General features: G+C 43.0%; 2 long non-coding RNA genes across 2 annotated transcripts in view; one reads left to right on the forward strand and one right to left on the reverse strand.

Moving 5' to 3' along the window:
• Positions 1-21,680, reverse strand: part of LOC140219379 (uncharacterized) — a 224,195-nt gene that overhangs the window by 18,306 nt on the left and 184,209 nt on the right. The window lies entirely within an intron of this gene.
• On the forward strand, positions 4,394-6,586 carry LOC129385972 (uncharacterized). Its single transcript, XR_008613447.2, has 2 exons — positions 4,394-5,526; positions 6,234-6,586. It is a non-coding gene; the product is annotated as an uncharacterized lncRNA (long non-coding RNA).

The following is a 21,680-nucleotide window of genomic DNA, read 5'->3' on the forward strand; positions in this document are numbered from 1 at the left end:
ATTCAATCGTTTGCTCGTTCCGTGCGACAATCGGAAGTACTAGAGTTATGTACATCCAGTTCCGGCTTTGCGCTATTGGCTAGTCGCTCATAGCACTTCCGGGCGACGAGCGACGAATTCTAGATTTGCAAAACCGAGCGATCGCGCGACAAGACCGAGCGATCTGTTCAAGCGACGGCCCGATCCGTCGCGCGAACCCGTCGCTCATCGCTGTCGCGCACAAAATCGCGCCAATGGGGTTTAGCCTTTATTGAGCAAGCGTGTGTACACGTGGAGGGGAAGGAAGTGTCTTCTGCATCCTGCAAATTTCTGCTTTAGATGGCTGGTTATCAGATGCTCTAACATACAGGCATCAGCCTTCTTTTTAGTCTAGTGTGCCAAGTTACCACTAAGATTATTATTATTATTATTATTATTATTATTAGAATCAATCACTTTGATCACATTGATTGTGTTGAAGCCAGCGTGACACATAATTCAAAATATTTCTGGAGCTTTGTGGGCTCTCTCTTCTAAAAGGAGTGCCAAAGATGTACGTCTTCTTCATGAACATAGTGGTGTTGTCTCGAACACTGCTGATGCCTTTGCAGAACATTTCAGTTTGCTATATGGTGTGAAATATGCTTCAAGTAACCTTCCTTCTCAGTCTGGCGCAGTGTATGCTAACAGTCAATGAAAACCTCGTTTCCAAGTATATGAAGTGCCTTAAACTTTGCCTTTCTTGTGGTGTTGATGGTATTTCCTCCACAGAGCTTAACCCTTTGAGACGCTGTCTACACAATTGGGCACAGCAGGAGCGTGCATCAATAGCAAAAGCACTGATGAAAGTAATGGTATTTAAAATGTGTTTCATACATCTTGAAACACTTATTATTGGAACTGTGCTGCAATTTTGAATAATGTGCAGAATGTTTTAACAAAATGAGTGGGAAGGCAGACGGCTGGCTGTTGTTACTCTGTGTCAGTATGTTGTATGTGGCGGGTTCACTTCTTTCATTGTTTTTTACAATGTCGTGCACCAGGCATAATTGTCAAGTGGCTAGATAAGTGCTTTTCAAGCTTTTCAAAACACGAAATAGTACATGTTTTCATATTTTGTGTTCCTGTAGTGAGTTTTCGCATGGAGTCGAAATTTTGTAAACTTGACAAAACTCGCTAAACAACTGAAAATTCTTAATATTTGCTGCAGCTGTACACTTTCTACGATTCTGAGGAAGCAAGAGATGTGGTGAAAGCAACTTTTCAATCAACGGGATGGAGTGGTGTCTGAAAGGGTTAAGACGTTTGGAAGCATACTTGTTCCTCGTTCTCACAAGCATCTTCAATAGTTCCCTAAAGTCTAGCACCTTTTCTAGCACTCGGAAGGTAGCATGAACATTGCCCATGCACAAATCAGGTGCTAGATGTGCAGTTACTAACTGCCGACCATGGCCCTTACACTGTGCTAAGAGCATTTTAATAAATGAACAGCATGACTTTGTGTGCCGACATTTCAGACTTTCAGACTATTTCAGACTGTCAACAGTGTTCACCACTGCATCGACTTCCAAAAAGACATTTTTTTACTCTCAAACTGGTGCAGAAGCAATAAGTACTCTTAAATGCTTCCAACACTATGGCATTAAGTTATATGCACAAAACGCACCATGTGAAATTTTGATGCACCCTACATGATGCTCCACTCCTTAGGGTCGATGAAATGAAAGATCTTGGTGTGTACTTCGACAAAATGCTAAGCTTCTCTTCACATAGATAATTACACAGGATGCCCTTCACGCTCTTGGAATTGCATGCCGTATATTGCATGATTTCCACTCACCTGTTGTGTTTCTGAAATGCTGCTGTGTGCCTCCAACTACTAGAGTATGCCTCTGTAGGAGGGGGGTGCAATGAGCAAATCTAATTCTGACCTCATTGATGTCTATCTTCAAGCACCACTTTTGCCATTCTGGCGACCACAGTTGAGCCTTCTCAAATATACTTCAACTCGCACCTCTATATTCAAGTCTTAATTAATCGCACCTTTTGTTCCTGTATAAGGTGGTCCATGACATTATACATTCCTTAAAGCTTCTTGATCATATGCATTTGTTTGTGCCGCAACAGTATGCCAGGTAGCATTCCACATTCGTTGCATGGGCTTGTTACAAGATTGTGCTAATAAGACTCGACTCCAAAACATACTTTAGAGTTCATTTCCTGTGTATTGTGTATCTGTAGATAATCACGTAGGATTAACTTCCTTTTACTTTTCCGCATTTCCGTTTTTCCCTATTTGTTTCTCTATCTTCCATTTTTTGTCTACTACATTCATGTTTTCTCTACATTTTGTCTCACATAGTGCTCGTTAAGTGCACCAGTACAAAGGCTCTCTAGCTGTTCCTGGGCACTACAATAAAAATTTGAATGATTGATTATTATAGTAGTATAAAATTGTGCTTTTTAAGTATGTACTAGTATACTATTTTAGTGCAGTAGCTTTCATGCAATTAAAAAAAAGGGCATGAATTAAGAAGAGAGTGAGAAAGTGATAGATGAAAGTTAGGGAGGTTAACCAGGACTGAGCCCGGTTGGCTGCCCTACACTGGGGAAAGGGAAAGGGGGACGGAAAGATTAAAAGAAGAGAAAGTCCACTGGGGATATCAGTCGGTCACTCAGTCTGGATCACAGACGCTGACTCAATCCGGTATCTTTCAAATATCGCAGCAGCGCTTTTGTGGCCTTTTGTAGCTGCGATATGCGAGGCCATGTTCCCAATATCTTGTTCAAGGTGAACGGCTTTCCATCTAGCTGATTGAGAGCTCTGCAGAGGTCTTGCCTTTCATCTTCAAAAGAAGGGCAGTAGCACATTAGGTGTTCTATGGTTTCCTCGACACCGCAGGCATTGCACTCGGCGCTATCAGCCATTCCAATCAAAAATGCATATGCACTGGTGAATGCGACGCCCAAACATAAGCGGCACAGCACTGTTTCCTCATTTCGCAGAAGACCTGGTAACAGCCGCAGTTGCATAGAGGGATTGAGGGAATGCAATCGATGTTGAGTGAATTCACGTGTGTGCCACTTTTCCAATGTCAAAAGAGTGCACTAGCTTGCCTAAGTGTTGGGCTGCGTCGGTCCGCGATAAAGGTATAGAAACAAGGGTTGCTCCTTCGTGGGCTTTCCTAGCAGCTTCGTCAGCGAGGTCATTGCCGGAGATACCGCAATGACCAGGCAGCCACTGAAACACGATGTCATGTCCTTTCTTGATCACGTGATGGTGCATTTCTCGTATCTCCGACACGAGTTGTTCACATGACCCGCGACGAAGAGATGACAGAAGACATTGTAAGGCTGCCTTTGAATCGCAGAATATTCCCCACCGATTAGCCGGTTGGTTATTAATATAATCAGCGGCACCTCGGAGGGCAACAAGCTCTGAACCGGTCGATGTTGTGAAGTGAGAAATCTTGTATTGGATGCTTAGTGATCATGATGGTATAACCACTGCACTGGTGGAGCTGGTCTGAGTGGAAGAACCATCCGTATATATGTGGACTCGATCAAAGTAGAAAGTGTGCAAACAATCCAGAGCTGCTTGCTTCAAGGCCAAGGTAGGCAGGACGGTCTTCTTTCTTATCCCTGGAACCGTAAGACCCACTTGAGGTTGTTTTAAACACCACAAAGCCTAGTTTGAACGTGCTGAGGGTGTGAAGCCCGATGGTAAGGAGGCACGATGGATGCTGACCTTGTTGGAGAAGGACGCCTGTGGTCGTCGTTCTGGCATGAATTAAGAAAGTGCAATAATATGCCATGTGCCTGATCATATGCATTGTGCTATTGATTTCTTCTGAGTTTTAATAATGGCTGGCTACTGTATGCAGTGTTGTGCAATAAAATAATATGCCACAGCAATTATTCCGTGCCTCGCAGAAAAAATTGAATATATCTTTCGCAGTCAAAACATCATAGCAGGCTGAAAACAATAAACTGCAATTTTTCTTTTTGTGGTGACGAAGTGTATAAATTGTGAAAATAACCTGTTTATATATTTCTTATACTATGCAAATGAGCTGCTCCCATACATTCGAATAAGTGCTTCAATAGTACGACTTGGAAAAGGGCAACGAAAGACTCCTATTACAACCCTCTAATTCTCAAGCTTGTATTATCTGACGGTATGTCATTTCATTAATGTAAAGAAAGGCAAACTTGATATGTGGAAACCAGTTACAATAGAACATGGCCCTTACAGTGTGAAAATGTTTTGTAGCAATACACTCAATGTGAAGGCCTCCAGATGCGGTGTTGATGCATTAAAACAACCTAGAATAAGAGAGGTGCTCCATGGGCTAGATTTGACAGAATCAAGAATTGGGGGGAGACAAATACGAATTACATACATTTTAGCTATTCTAGTTTTTTTTTCTGTGAGTGCTACAGGTGTTTCAATTCGTTTGTGCTGATTTTCTCAGAACCCACTTTTTCACGTTTCTTTCATGTACCAACAAGCATAATTATATTGACATGGATGCTTTATCTGTGTCCGGTTACCGTATTTCACCGGCTAAAAAATGTTAAACGTTATCGCTCGCTACACGATGCGCCTGAACGTATCGGAAGTTTCGCGAATGTTATCGATGGTTCTGTCTTGTCGACGAACCTTGCTAATCTGATTGCATACGCGACACGAATTGTGTTGTAGTTTCTGGAAGGCGCGCGTGCACCAGCGAATAGGCTGTAACTTTCGACGACTGCCGTATGCAAACCGACGCGCTTGACCCGCAGATGAGATTTTCTACGATTGCCGACATTGCTCGCCGCTATCGTTGCGATTGAGCCGGCACTATTTATTTACCGTCACTACTACGTGGCAATATTTCCAACACAGATTTTTTTCAGTTATACATTGCACGCCTAATTCTTACATAGTTGGCTGTGCAATAAGCTACTAAAAAAATGAAATGGTGCAACAGTTTTTGATATATGGCATCGTCGTGGAGGTGTTTGCAAAGCGATCTTGCAGACAGACGACGCGCGAGCGCTGATGTCGATATTTTGTACACTATTGTTACTTCAAAAATAAAAAAAACTGTTGCGGCAGGTGTATATTCATTATTCAAACGTGTTTTTTATATCTAAAAGCGCATACAGATCACTAACTTATTCTTTCAAGCTTAGTTTACAGCAGGCTGTTTTAGGCCGGACTTTGACGGATGAAGACGGAATAGTCCAGCAACAGTGCGCCGCAGCCGAGGAGCGAGCTTCGGCGTGCGTCGGAGCTTATCTCCAGTGGTTGCGCGCCCTTTCCCTCCAGCCGAAGCGAAGCGACGCGTTCGCTTGCCAGCGCGCGCCGAAGCTTTCGGCGCGTGCCAGTGGTTGGGGCATAACGCCTGCGTTCCGTCGACCGGGTGAACGCAGACACTTTCGCACGACCCATCATGTGCGAAGCCTTGTCAGACCGCTCCGCCGGGCTCTTTCTGTAAAATGCACCTGAGCATCGTTGTTGGGTTCTTCTGCCAGCGTCTGCTTCGTCGCCGTTTCATGGTAAGGCCACAGCAAGTTATTTTGCGTGTTGTTAGCTACTTATTCTCTTCGCATTTCGTTATGTCACTGTTAGCCGCATGAACGAGTGACGGCGGCCTTGCAGCCATGAACAGCTGCTGCCCATTTGCTACGCTGACTTTCATTTCGCATTCTTTTTTTTATGCGCTGCAGTGAGCGATGTTAGCTATAACAATGACGCGGCAGCGTCCTAGCTGCGAGGCACGTTCGATACAATGACGAAGTTAGAAAATAAAATAAAATGGTTCGTTAAGAAATGTGGCCTATGAACACATGGCGTTCGGGGCACAGAACTTTATGATAAGCGCAGCGACTGCTGAAAAAGTGTGGTGCTCTACTTCTGCAGAAGAAATGTAGTTATTTCTGAAGCGGTACACGTGCAATATTTGCAGTATGGCAATAATGCGTGCGCTCGATCGTTGTTAGCTGTTCTACATTGGGCTGAAAATACGTGTTTTCATGTTTCAGTTGTGTATGGAGTCGTTACTGTAGAAAGTTCCTTCTTTCTTAGCCTTTATAACAGTGCTTCCTTAACAAAAAAAAATAAATACGCATTGTATGAGCGAACGCATCTCCATTATAAAGGTTTGCAGGCTCCAATATTGCTTATACAAAGGAACGTAGCGTCTACATTCAGTAGCCTTGAAGCCTCCAGTATTGCTTACCTTCTGTCATTCTACATATTGCAGGAATCTCCACCATTTCCTCAAAATACACTGCACAGCCAAAGGACATCACGCATACTCAAGGGCGAAATTCCAAGTATCAGAAGACGATTGCAAGGCTTCGAAGACAGTAGGTGAAGACCCCCAACACAAAGTGCCTAATTGCAGCTCTTTAATGACGGACACACTGGCTTACACATTCGAGATGAAGATGTTGGTGCGTGCTCAATTATTTTTGCAGCCATTTTATCTTGGAACGCTACCATTCACATAATTTTGCTGCCCTAATTCACCCTCCTTTGCAGAAGTACATGAAATAACGTCATTTTTTTTCCTTCTCAAAATCCCATTTTAAGAAAATAAATTGCTGTCGTGTATTTGCGGATTTCTTTTTCATTATCTGGATAGTTGCAACCCGCCTTCTATGTGTTTTGCTTGTGCAAAGTTATTGCCATCACGCCATTCATTTCCGACTATTCTCCATTATACCGTTGTCACACGACCACTTTCGATCGCAAACAAGTCCGATCCGGATTGAAATTCGCGACTGATATCGGCGCCATCGCGCAGCTTGCGCAAGAGAACCAATCGTGACTGAGAAATTCAAATCAAATTGTTTTTTATCGCGTTTAAAAGTGCGCCGTGTGACGCCCGTATTACTTACATTTCGCTGTTTCTTCCCATTTTCATGTATCTGCCTCTTATAACCTTGCTGCAATACACTGTTGTCTGCTATTTTCGTGTTCTTGAGTGTGCAGCAAGTTAACTTATATTTAACGAACACGGCGCATTTATTTACGATACAACTTTTGGCGTGAGTTACTAGACGTACAATATCGTAAGTGATAAAGTTCTACTTCCTCAACAGTTGGCATGATTGTTGCGCCATGTTACAGCTTGAAACCGAAAATATGAATTTAAATGAAACTAACATGAGTGAAACACGTTTGCGCGCTCGTCTTCACAACATATAAACAGCGGCGCAAGCGCCTGCATGAAATCCCTTGATTTAAGCAAACGTATGGGTAAAAAAAAAATACAAGAAACGAAACTGAAATTGGAGCCTCCGAGATTCGGCAGCGTGCGCGACCATCTTGGAGGCTGGTGCGTTTCGCCGATTGCGCTAGGTGCGCTGAGAGCCAAAGTCGGCCGCAGGCGCCTATGGGAGTGTCCGCTCTTGTCGTTTACTATGTTACTATATGCTGGTGCTGTACAATGGAATTACATGTGTAAATGTCACTGCTGACCCAAATCCATTTCTTTCTCCAAATCACACTGAACTTTCTTTTGACATTCTGCCAGGACCAATCTCTGGACCACTAAGGCATGTTTCCAGGATGTGCTCACGTCCACATCTAAGGAATCCATGAGTGTGATTATATGGTGGTGTTGTACCATGGAATCATTTGTGTAAATGTCACTGCTGACCTAGTCCTTAAATATTTCATGTACACATCACAATGCAATGCGTAACATACTGCTTTTTGCAAAAGAAGAAGGCTTGCAAAAGCTTAAATATAAAATTTATTATAAAGAATGTGAATACATAAGGCATCACTCTTATGTGCATAAAGTTGTCTGCCTGCTATAACAATGCAAACATGAATAAAGTTTAACTGACGAAAAATGACGAAAATGAGGAATTAAAATACAATCTTTAAAGAACGGAAAAGTAAAAATTAGTATTAGAATAAGAAAATTATCCGTAAAACAAAAAGTTGTGGAAAGAAAGTCCCCCGTGCTGTGGTTGGAACATGCTGCACTTCAGTGAGGCCTGCGTTGTCACTCCAGCAGCTCTAGAAAAGACGCACAGAGCCAGATTCAGGGTCTGACTTACTCTTACAAGAAAAACAAGAGAAGCAAATGAACAGACGTGCCAGTAACTTGGCAATTCAAGGTGTACTCTTGAATTAAAAGGGATTTCGGAAATTTACTCTCAATTAGGAGAAAGTAAAGGCATATACCTTCGTGAGAGAAGGTAAGGCATGCAGATGCAAACACCGTTTGTTTTCTGGTTCTCTTCTCGTGTTTGTGTTTGTATGCCTTACCTTCTGTCACAACGAACCCCTACCAAACTAGCTGAACTTTCCATAGTTCTAAGCATATACCACACTTAATCGATTATAAGGTGAGGCTGCAGTTGGGGGACTACAAGAAAAAGAAAAACAAAAGCTAGTATGAACGATAATATAAGGTGATATACAGTAGGTGATGAATTATTAAAACCAGCGGGCATTCGCTAGAAATACCGAAAAGCACAGTGCCTCATCTTACTCCTGAGGTGTCGGCGGTGGAAGTTAGCAGAATAAACCCAATGACCAGTTGGGATTATATGCGCATGTTGCCTTATGGTGTGGTATCTTAGCAGTGCGGCACGTGCTGCCACAGAAGCCACATTTCAAGGAGAAATTCACGTATAACCCACACTTCATCTTGATTGTTAAATTTTATTTTCAAACACCCAGTATGGAATGTACGCACAGAATACCATACTGGCTCACCTGCCAAAGCTTATGAGTTGCTACAACTCTCACTGCTGTTTAAAATTAGGATCGCCAGAGATGTGGCACTGCTACCGCCTAATTGAAAAAAATCGCTGAATCTATCAGCGTCGCATATAAGGTACGGAGTAACTTCTAGGCTGAGGATTTCAGAAAAAATACCTCACCTTCTCCTCGAATAAGTACGGCAAGTGGACACTTCACATAAACAGAAGAGTACCAGCATAAAAAAACATGTAGCCTGTATGCTTATTCCACTAAATAATGTTAAACTGCCCAATATAATCATGTTTCTGATTGCATTTTTAAGCACCTATCAGATCAGCTGCAGGAAAAGCTGTGAAGTATATTTAATAGTTAAATGTTATTACCTGGAAACCTAAATTTAATATTTACGAGAACCTATCAGAAGAAATACTCACCAGTGATTTTCTCAGACTGTTATTCTTTCTAAGCTTCTCCCCAGCGTGTCTGAGCCACGTTTTCACGTCCTCAACTTCACCTCTTTTTACAGTTCCAAATGTGTACTTAACACTTTCGACAACAATAAGGAGATGATCTGTAGTTATCTTCACAGTCAGTCATGACATAAAAGAGAGCAGAGTCATGACAGAAAGCAACAGAAAGAGTGCATTGCAGTTAACACAATTTGATGCTGTAAATTAGCTGTCAAAAACATTCCAGGATATACATTTCGTTATGTTACTTATCTGGTCATGATGGGAGGCAAAGGTTTATGAGCAAGCCAGTGATTAACTTATTTTATATACCAAGAGCAAATAATGTCGGCGTAACAGTGGAGAAAGATTCAAACTTCACAACTCGCATGTTTCAGACATGCAGCTAGAAACCACACATGGCCTTCGAAGGTGTGTGCACCCAATGTAGTCCTCCTGATTATTTTATCAGCCAACAGGTAGCACTTGTTCAATTTATATTACGTATAATACACCTATGTGGTTCTTCACAAAAAGTAGCTTAATCATACATGTGCTCTCTTCAGTGTGAGCTTATTTGGTATTCAGGCAATGCGTACACAGTTCTTGTCGAGACAAAATAAAAAAAATATGATTATAAGTCAATAGCAGTATTCCTTAAAGGTGCAAGGCTTTGAAGAGCCTTAGAAGACTATCCTGGCGCATCACAGCAACCTGCTGAAAGCTACTAATTATATGTGTAGTTTAACGCTAGAAGTCCATTTCCCTGCAGGGTGAAGGGGAAGAAACTTGCCAAAAGTAGAAACAGGACACTGAAAAAAATATGTGTGTTGTAACTGACATAAGTGCAGTTGTGGATAAACAGGATAGTGTCCACCAGGTAACACTTGAAAGACAACTGAAAATTGAATTACATAAGCAAGCAAGTGTACTTGCTATATATCAGGTCGCACATTGTCAAGGAGAAGAACTTTCTTTCTTGTCCGAGCCAACTATAGTGAACAGCCACTTCCTGGGCCATGAGGGCTTCAATGCAGCGCAATGACAAACTAACATTTATTCCTCCTAAGGCAGCGAGTTCCCGTACCTGCAATGCACAAGGTTTTATACCATTATAGGAATACCAACAGTTCAAATAACACTAAGCAATTTTCTATGGCAGATGAATTTTCAAGTGACCCACTGACTGAATGCAAGTTTCAGGCTGCAGTGCAAGGTTCAGTAAAACGTGATTGAAGATTTTAAAGCATAAAGAATCCTAAACAGGATCCACATCTACATGCCACAAGTTTCTAGCATGGTACTATGTTTTCACAGACGTTTTAAACCTCAGATGTCAGTGCTTAGTATCTCACAAAAAAAGTTCAATGCAATTCCAAATGACAGGCAAAGTAGTAGTCTTGTTTTACTTCATTTACGCACTTAAAGAATCCCTACAATGGCACTGCAACCAACCTTTAAGATCATTGCTATACCCTCTTCAGTCCCACAGTCCACACCTATCTACAACCTTCATCCTTCTCATAAATAAACTGGAAATGATAGGCTAATATATTTGATGTAACGGAAAACTGAGTGCAGGTGGCAGCATATGTCAAGCGTGTGATCCTTTTGTTGCAACTAGTTTTTCAGAAGATTGAAACTTTGTACATCATATACTACTGCACCATCAATGACAAAAATTGTGAATGTGCAGTACATTTTAAATGCCACTAGATATGTAGTCATGCAGTTACGTAGTGGCATGTAGAAATTTTCTAGTGGTAATGCCACTAGAAAACTTGAAATGGGCTCATTGTCCACACACATGGAGGTGCTGATATGACTAATTGCTCGCACCCTCTGTTCAAGGAAGTAGCCACCTTCAGGTTTGCAAGAGACCAGTTGACATAAGTACCGATTGAAAGGTACTGTGCTGTTATGTCAGATCTGAGGAATATACAAGTACACTGTTCACAAAATTAGTCCTTTAAGATATAGCTATCATACATTACTTTTGATTTTTTAAGTGCAAAAAGCTAGGTACATTTCACGCTTGTATACTTTCATTATTTATTCCCCGTGATGTTATGAAATGATATGTGACCCCATATGTAATGCCTGTAAAAGAGCCTTTAGGACACATGAAGAAAAAAACATTTGTTTTTCTACCTGGAATTGACTGCAGTGCACATAAAACCTGCTACATATACTACAAGCAAGGATACTTTCTTATTTTATGCACGGAAAGCTGGAAATGTTTACCGTGAGATATGTCAGTCAAGCTCACACTTATCAAATTTGTGTATAACAATACTCCATAATAAACGCTTACCAACTTTGACTTAATTGAAGCACTTTCTGACAGGTCTTGATCAAACAGTTCAAACTCGGTGATGTCACAAAATGGTTTTTCTAACAAATCTGCTTCAGGCTGCAGTTGTCGGTCACAAAGCTTTGCTTTTGTTACGTCTAGTTGGCTTCCCAGGTGCTCGACTTTCAAGATTACTGTTTGTTGAAGCCCAATGACCTGCTTAATGCCTGAAATTCACAAAGAAAATGTGTGAGGACACTCTGGCTGATCAGTTAATATTCATGCAGTTGCCAGGTTTAGTTTGGTTTGCTTAGTGTGATGCAGTCCTTCATTGATAAAAAAAATAACTAGCTCCTAACCAACTGTCAAAATCAGTTGACTGGTGTGGAACATCAGCACAGTATAGTCACCCATCCTTCATTCTTGCCAGCCTACAAGAGTGGTTGTTTTGCTATTACAAGAGTACCAATAAAAAAATACAATTTAGTAAGCTTCTTTAATTCCCCTTTGCTATGTTGAGTTCATTTGTTGGGCTCTGGGAACCTAGAAGCATTGCTCTGCCAAGCATTCTGTCCACTTTTAGTCATAAGCCCGCACAGTGGTGGCACCACATCTAGAAACTATGTGAAGAACAGTGCGAAAAGGTAGCACAGGCGAGTTGTTTTCACAGAGAAATCCGATTAAGTTTGCCAAACCATTTTCCTTATTGAAATGCAGCAAATATTTGAATCGGGAATTGCCACACTACCAATTATAATGGGAACATGTTACGTAAAAAGAGGTGGTACTGTATTGTTATAATGGCAGTGCCAATCATGTTTCGTGTTAACGTCGTGAAAAATGAGGAAAGGCTCTAATGTTACATCGGTGTCACACGGCCCCTTCTTATTATGACTTGAGCCTGATCCTGATAGAAATTCTCAAGCACAATTGGCTCCCTCCCACAATACTGAAGAAAGGAGCCAATCGCAAGACCCAATCACGACCGAGAAATTTGGTCACGATGGAAAGTGTGCCGTGTAACACTAGTATTACTGCCCACAATGCAGTACAAAACATTTCTGGTTATTGCACAGCTCCTCTGCCTAAAGTGAACCAAAAGGGAACAAACTTCCTGTTGGGCATCTGGTCTACATTGCGACTTTATCGCATCAAACGAAAACATGTTGACGTTCATACACTAGTCAATAAGCAGCAGTCAACAAGTTAACAGAGTACCCAAATGGTGCTCTAGGCCACAGTAACATCAATCCGAGCCCCAAAGAGCAACTGGCTCCCTTAAGAGGAAGCTTAGCTCGGGGGCTCTTATCTAAATACGTGGGAAAGGAGAAATCGCTTTCCTCGGCAACCACTGCACCAAATTTGATGAGGTTTGTTACATCGAAAAGACAAAGGATCCAGTGATTGTTGCGAATTTTTTATTTTTGTCGTCAATTTGTTAAATAACAATTGGCAAAACTCGCAAATTCTCAAAAATGAAACTATGATGTTTTTTGTAACTCGGCAACAAAAATGATATCGCAGTTCTGTAAATTGAACCTACTGGTCGATCTAAAGTGGACAAAATTTCTAAGCAACAAATTCATATATTGACACACGGAAAGCATTGATGAACATCTAGAAAAATAATCAATTGATGTAGCTCAAGTTTCCTTAAAGGTTGTGCAGGGCCTTCCTAGAGCATCTAGTCTAGGGTTTGCATCACTGTCTTGCTTACAACTGCTCCATTCACTCTGAATGCATGCCGCTAGACACCTCGGAAGATTAATCAATCCTCTAACTCATGAAACCCCTGGCTTAATATGAATTTTAAATGCTTGCCATCATCTGAAATAGGTGCAACAGACTGACTTGAATTCCACTTCTCATTGTTGCACTGTGAATTTTCCCATTTGGCTTGCTTCTTTGTAAGACAAAAAAGAAAAATACAGAATCATTTTCACCACCAGACCTTTAAGGTGTGTTACTGCTCAGTAGTGCTTGTGCAAGGACATCAGTTCTCTTATGAGACAATGTTTAGGAAGTTAACCTTTGCACATTTTTGGCTACAACTTCAAGAGGTTCTGTAAGAAAGCAGGAAACAGACAATGCTAGATTACATACTTTTCATCAAAGAGTGAGCTATGAATTATTGGAATATGAACCTGGCAACGTTTAACGCAAGAACATTATCTAGTGAGGCGAGTCTAGCAGTGCTATTGGAAGAATTAGAGGGCAGTAAATGGGATATAATAGGGCTCAGTGAAGTTAGGAGGCCAAAAGAAGCATATACAGTGTTAAGGAGCGGGCACGTCCTGTGCTACCGGGGCTTAGCGGAGAGACGAGAACTAGGAGTCGGATTCCTGATTAATAAGAATATAGCTGGTAACATACAGGAATTCTATAGCATTAACAAGAGGGTGGCATGTCTTGTTGTGAAACTTAATAAGAGGTACAAAATGAAGGTTGTACAGGTCTACTCCCCTACATCCAGTCATGATGACCAGGAAGTCGAAAGCTTCTATGAAGACGTGGAATCGGCGATGGGTAGAGTGAAAACAAAATACACTATACTGATGGGCGATTTCAATGCCAAGGTAGGCAAGAAGCATGCTGGAGACAAGGCAGTGGGGGAATATGGCATAGGCACTAGGAATAGCAGGGGGGAGTTATTAGTAGAGTTTGCAGAACAGAATAATATGAGGATAATGAATACCTTCTTCCGCAAGCGGAATAACCGAAAGTGGACATGGAGGAGCCCGAACGGCGATACTAGAAATGAAATAGATTTCATACTCTGCGCTAACCCTGGCATCATACAAGATGTGGACGTGCTCGGTAAGGTGCGCTGCAGTGACCACAGGATGGTAAGAACTCGAATTAGCCTAGACCTGAGGAGGGAACGGAGGAAACTGGTACATAAGAAGCCGATCAATGAGTTAGCGCTAAGAGGGAAAATAGAGGAATTCCAGATCAAGCTACAGAACAGGTATTCGGCTTTAAGTCACGAAGAGGACCTTAGTGTTGAAGCAATGAACGACAATCTTGTGGGCATCATTAAGGAGTGTGCAATAGAAGTCGGTGGTAACTCCGTTAGACAGGATACCAGTAAGCTATCGCAGGAGACGAAAGATCTGATCAAGAAACGCCAATGTATGAAAGCCTCTAACCCTACAGCTAGAATAGAACTGGCAGAACTTTCGAAGTTAATCAACAAGCGTAAGACAGCGGACATAAGGAAGTATAACATGGATAGAATTGAACAAGCTCTCAGGAACGGAGGAAGCCTAAAAGCAGTGAAGAAGAAACTAGGAATTGGCAAGAATCAGATGTATGCGTTAAGAGACAAAGCCGGCAATATCATTACTAATATGGATGAGATAGTTCAAGTCGCTGAGGAGTTCTATAGAGATTTATACAGTACGAGTGGTACCCACGATGATAATGGAAGAGAGAATAATCTAGAGGAATTCGATATCCCAGAAGTAACGCCGGAAGAAGTAAAGAAAGCCTTGGGAGCTATGCAAAGGGGGAAGGCAGCTGGGGAGGATCAGGTAACAGCAGATTTGCTGAAGGATGGTGGGCAGATTGTTCTAGAAAAACTGGCCACCCTGTATACACAATGCCTCAAGACCTCGAGCGTACCGTAATCTTGGAAGAACGCTAACATAATCCTAATCCATAAGAAAGGCGACGCCAAAGACTTGAAAAATTATAGACCAATCAGCTTACTGTCCGTTGCCTACAAAGTATTTACTAAGGTAATTGCAAATAGAATCCGGAACACCTTAGACTTCCGTCAACCAAAGGACCAGGCAGGATTCCGTAAAGGCTACTCAACAATAGATCATATTCACACTATCAATCAGGTGATAGAGAAATGTGCGGAATATAACCAACCATTATATATAGCTTTCATTGATTACGAGAAAGCGTTTGATTCAGTCGAAACCTCAGCAGTCATGGAGGCATTGCGGAATCAGGGTGTAGACGAGCCGTATGTAAAAATACTGAAAGATATCTATAGCGGCTCCACAGCCACTGTACTCCTCCATAAAGAAAGCAACAAAATCCCAATAAAGAAAGGCGTCAGGCAGGGAGATACGATCTCTCCAATCCTATTCACAGCGTGTTTACAGGAGGTATTCAGAGACCTGGATTGGGAAGAATTGGGGATAAGAGTAAATGGAGAATACCTTAGTAACTTGCGCTTCGCTGATGATATTGCCTTGCTTAGTAACTCAGGGGACCAACTGCAATGCATGCTCACTGATCTGGAGAGGCAGAGCAGAAGGGTGGGACTAAAAATGAATCTGCAGAAAACTAAAGTAATGTTTAACAGTCTCGGAAGGGAACAGCAGTTTACGATAGGTAGCGAGGCACTGGAAGTGGTAAGAGAATACATCTACTTAGGACAGGTAGTGACTGCTGATCCAGATCATGAGAGTGAAATAATCAGAAGAATAAGAATGGGCTGGGGTGCGTTTGGCAGGCATTCGCAGATCATGAACAGCAGGTTGCCATTATCCCTCAAGAGAAAAGTGTATAACAGCTGTGTCTTACCAGTACTCACGTACGGGGCAGAAACCTGGAGGCTTACGAAAAGGGTTCTACTTAAATTGAGGACGACGCAACGAGCTATGGAAAGAAGAATGATAGGTGTAACGTTAAGGGATAAGAAAAGAGCAGATTGGGTGAGGAAACAAACGCGCGTTAATGACATCTTAGTTGAAATCAAGAAAAAGAAATGGGCATGGGCAGGACATGTAATGAGGAGGGAAGATAACCGATGGTCATTAAGGGTTACGGACTGGATTCCGAGGGAAGGGAAGCGTAGCAGGGGGCGACAGAAAGTTAGGTGGGCAGATGAGATTAGGAAGTTTGGAGGGTCAACATGGCCACAATTAGTACATGACCGGGGTAGTTGGAGAAGTATGGGAGAGGCCTTTGCCCTGCAGTGGGCGTAATCAGGCTGATGATGATGATGATTCTTGCTTTGCATCTTGTTCCCCCCCAGAGTCAAACTCACCCTCAGATTCCGAATCTCACTAGCACACATTTGTGCACATTGCACTGCGCCTTGATCACCTAAAAAAGGAGAGAAAATACACTGACTCATGTGAATGACTGACAAGCATCAAATAATGTAGCAAGCAAATCATAAGGAAAATCAGTAAAGATAACTTATCAAATCCTCATCAAGAAAATACACAAAGTACAAGAGCTCTGCTTTTGTGCCTAAGACTAAAAAAATTTAACTGGGGTTTTACATGCCACATCTATGACGTGGTTTTGGAGCACACCGTTGCGAGGGACTTCAAGTTAATGTTGACAACATGGTGCTCTTATGATGCACCAGAAAGTCACCGAAGCCAGGGTCAAACCTGTGACCTCGTGCTGAGCAGCACAATGCTATGGCCACTGAGCTACCATGACGGGTGGTCTCTAACACTGACTGATAGGTTTTAGTGTTTCAACGAAACTGGAAATGCCAAAGCAAAGGGCTCTTAGAAACTAAAAAAAAATCCTCAGTCACTCTTCTCTCAATTTTACTTCGTACATCAAAATACACAGCCGTTAAAATGCCATTAGAAACTGCTTTATGTTCCACTTTTGCACCAACAGCTTCAGGTACAAGCCATTGTGAAAACATGCCCTGTCAATAATTTATATGCTCCATGCTATGCTGACTGTTTTTCTATAACATGCTATGCTGCCAGTAGATATATTTTTAACGATCATTGTTGCATTGTCAGCCATCATCTTGGAGCAGTTCCTTCTCAATATACAATTTTTTTTGCAATGACAGCATTCTAAACATGCATTCATTATGTTATCAAAAGGCACAGACTGCAAACATTGGGACCATTAGCCCTAGATGTTGATGCATGTGAGGACTGCCTGTGAATACATCTCCCATCCCTCTTATGTACTTCTAAAATTGAAAAAACGGCACTGAAAGGATTCAAGAAGCGGACTGCAATTCCTTAGTGTACGAACCACATGCCATGTGATTTCAAAGCTCAGATGACGCCAGTTTCTAGTGAAAGCAGAGAGATTCATTTTACGGAGCTGTATAAAAATTTACAATGTAGAGGTGAACTTGCGAAATGGCAGGTCACTGCCCACCTGCCAGGGAAACCCATGTGTGTTTTTTTTGAAGGTGCAGGCCTACTTTGCATACTACTGGGTAAAATGTGGCATAGAAAAACTAGTACGAAGGATATATCGAAGTAAGAAAGCTTGCTGGTGTGAAAAACAAATTGTAAACGTACTTTTCATCGTAGAAGGTGGTGGAAGTGGTAGTCGCTGCACACTTTTCGGACTTAAGCTAAGGGCCCTTCGTTGCTTTTTTCTTTCGCCCTTCCCAGGTCCACTTCACTCCCCAAGTCCGACCCATCTTCAGCTTCCTTGAAATTTTGTCGCGCTGCAACTGGTATGTTCCTAAGGAAAGTGACAAATGAGCATAAATTCAAGCATTGCCCAAATAATTAATTTGAATGTAATTTTAGATAAGTTTTCTGATAACCTTAAGAGATCTAGAGTTTCTATGTAACCTTAAACAAATTGTTGCACCAGTGCATATATGAGCTTTCATTTCTGAATGAAAAAGTGATGGTCACCTATTAAGCATGTAAAAACTACAGTTGTGCCACCAAAGAAAACAATCTTTATAAATAACGTTTTCTTTCAGAGATGTGTGTGCACATTGCAATTTCAAGTACATTGCCAACATCAATATGATTACTATGTTATGACACATTCGACAAAAGAATTAGAAGAGAAATATAAAACTTAATGTGTCTATGGGCACACATGGCACAACTTGCCGTTTAGAGGATGGAGGAATAAACTTTTATTGTACAACCAGCACTTTATGATGGCCGGGCCTAAGCCTCCCATGAGGGGACATCGAGGGCTTGACTCGCCACCGCCTCACGCGCATGCTGGGTCACCCATGTTTGGTCGTCGAGGGCAGAGCTCCGCAGAGCCTCATGCAACCTTGACGAGAGGGTCGTGGTTAGTCTGTGTGTACTGTGCTGGGCACTCCCACAGCATATCCAGAAGCGTAGCCAGGTGAATGCCACAGCACCAGCAGTTGGGGGTAGTGGAGGATGGAGAGGCTCCACATTTTGTTAAATACAAAACACTCTTAACATCCTGTGGCCACAAGCAGACATCACCATGCAGCCACTTGGTATGTACAAGAGCCACAGAGTCGCCTTCCCTTCCCATGGAAGCTTGACGACTGCATATTGATCACCTTAAATAAAAACAATATATGTATTGTACAATTCTACATACAGGAGTTTCTTTGTCATTTACATCTTCAGATGCCCAAGAGGAAATACAACCAGCTTCTTTTTGAATGGAGCTCGCATGCATTTTCCTGAGACCCATGTCGGAGGTCAACACCGTAGCAAAGAAGGCTTGGACACAATATTCCCAGTGCTGATGAGCGACAAGGTGTCAAATATACATCCTTCATCAGGAACTTCCTTCCAATTATGTATGGCATATCTTGTGCTTTATGGGCAGTTTTCCACCAGAACTACACTTCCATCAAGGAGCTTGCAGCAGTTATTCCTCCTACTAGTGTCCAAGACAATTCCTTCAGGAAATGTCGCTTTTTAGAACTGTGGCCCTTGGCAAAGAGGCGCAAGAGGCCCATCTTCATGTTGTGCAGTGAGCAGAAAAGCACTTAGTCATTTTCTTTCTGCCCAGAAGCTTCTTTGTTTCATTAATTCTGTTTGATAGTTGCTCCAGTAGGTGCTACGGCTTTCTCAGAAGCTTCTTGATGGTGCCCATGTGGGTCTCAAGTGGAAATGCACTCCATGAGTCCAGTGGTTCCAAATGTTTTGCATCATCTGCAAGGTGGCAAAGCCCATGTACATTATGAGATACACGGTGCTGACCATATATTTCTGCAAAGCCTCTAACAAATAACTTCAAAAGCTCCTCAGCAAAGTCTAGCTCGGTGGCTACTGTGCTTTGTGATGCAAGTATGGTTATTGCTACATGAAGACAGAGAAAGTTTTCACACATCCCTTGTGGCACTACAGAGAACAACACCAGTGGATACAGAAAGAGAAAGGTCTGTTTGCTTGGCTGAAATACAATTTTGTGTAGAAGCCCCTCGTCTAATCTGCTTGGGACCTCAAACCCACAGCAGAAGCAGTTTTCACATGGCTCCTAGACACACAAGATGCATATAATCCAGTGGCACATCTTTGGCCAAGTGGAAACTCCTCAAGAACCATATTGCCAATATGGTGTTGCTCTTGATATTGGCCTCGAAATGTGGTTTAATAACCGATGTGGACGCAGCAGCAGCTCTTGCAAGATTCCTTTACTGCACGAAAAACAAGGGTTTATGTAGGCACGATGTATCGCTTATCGGCACACGTGCGACGGGTTTAACACGGAAGACATGCGCACAAGATAGCCAACTCAGTCACGTCGCTCTGTTATCACATCCCTTCCCACCTAGTAGTCAATGCCATAACGAAGCACTGGGCGACGTACACGAGTAGACCTACGGCACGCTTGCGGACCTTCTGGACTAGGCGATCTCTGCACTGCAGTTTCAGTCGCTGGAAGCTTGAAGCTGGGATTAGCGTGAGAGACTATCGGTATGGCATCCCATGCTCTCCGCACGTGGTTGCGATGACGTCGGTGTACTGAACCATCGGAAGTCTGTACTTTGTACATGACGTGGCCCAAGCGACGCAGTATCCGTGCGGCCAGCCACTTCGGACCACGAGAGAAGTTCCGCACATACACGGGGTCACCTTGCAGAAACTCCCTCGAGGATGGCGGCTTCGTACATCCAGGGCCTTTTGCGCCAGGGTGCAGTCTCGACAAGACAGAGCGGAAGCTCCTGCCCAGCATGAGTTCCGTTGGCGTCTTCCCGGTTTCCAAGTGGGGCGTGGAGTGCTGCTTGAATAAAAAACGAGAAACTTTACATGCCGCTGTGCCCTGGCTCTGCTTCCGAAGCGCACACTTTAGCTCGCGAACCATGCGTTCAGCCCTTCCGTTGCTTGCGGGATGGTATGGAGCGGTATACATGTAGCGCACGCCATTTTTGTTCAAGAAATATTGCATTTCGCTGCTCGAGAAGGCTGTGCCGTTATCAGAAATAATTCCGGCAATCCGTATGAAGCAAACATTCTTCGCAGTTTTTCGATCACAGCTGAGGAATGAAGCGATGGCATTATCTCGATCTCGGCCCAGTTTGAAGCGCGTGCACGACAACAAGAAAGAAAACGCCCTTAACCGGCCCTGCAAAATCTATGTGAATTCTGCTCCACGGGCTTTCGGGTTTCGTCCAAAAATGCACAGGCGTTTTAGGTTCACTTTGCCTGTTATCTTGACAGAGTTTGCAATGACGCACGAAATCTTCAATCTGGGCAGCGATCTTCGGCCACCACACATATGACCTTGCCAGAGCTTTCATGGCCGTTATGCCAGGGTGATTTGCATGCAGAATGGCGAGGACTTTTTCTCTCAGTTCTTCTGGCAGTATGACCCTGTTACCCCACAGAAGGCAGTCACGGTGAAAACACAGCTCTCCGCGCCTCACCTGATAGGCAGCATATTCTGGGGGCACACCTGGCCAGCCAGTTGCGACCCATTTCTTCACCCGCGACAGGCAAGGATCACGCATAGTGGCTGATGAGACGTCTGCTGCGCCCACAGGAGGGTACTCCACTGCTTCCAACAAAAGCACGTCGCCAGGAGGCTCGATGTCCCTCCTGTCACCGGGTATCGGTAGCCTGCTTAGACAGTCAGCGTTTGCGGGATCTTGCGTCCTTCTACACTTCAGTTTGTATTCGTAAGCAGATAACAACAAAGACCATCGCAACATGCGCGGTGACAAAACAACGGGAATCTGCTTGTCTCGTTGAAAGATACCGAGTAGTGGCTTATGATCTGTCAAGATGCGGAATTCTCGCCCACAGGGGTACTGATGAAATTGACGGACGTCATAGACAATAGCTAGAGCCTCGCGGTCAATCTGGGCGTAATTACGTTCCGCCTTAGTGAGTGTTCTTGACGCATAAGCAGCAGGTTGCTCGCGTCCTTGAGCATCGTGGTGAGCTAATACAGCTCTCACACCCACGGGTGATGCGTCACAAGACAGAATTAAGGGTGTATCAGGGTTGAAATGCACTAAAAGTGACTCGGACGTCAGCAACGTCTTTAGCCTTTTGAAAGCTAGTTGCTGCTCTTCGCCCCAGTTCCACGCATTGTCGCTGTC

Source organism: Dermacentor andersoni, chromosome 7, assembly GCF_023375885.2.
Source record: "Dermacentor andersoni chromosome 7, qqDerAnde1_hic_scaffold, whole genome shotgun sequence".
Lineage (NCBI taxonomy): Eukaryota > Metazoa > Arthropoda > Arachnida > Ixodida > Ixodidae > Dermacentor > Dermacentor andersoni.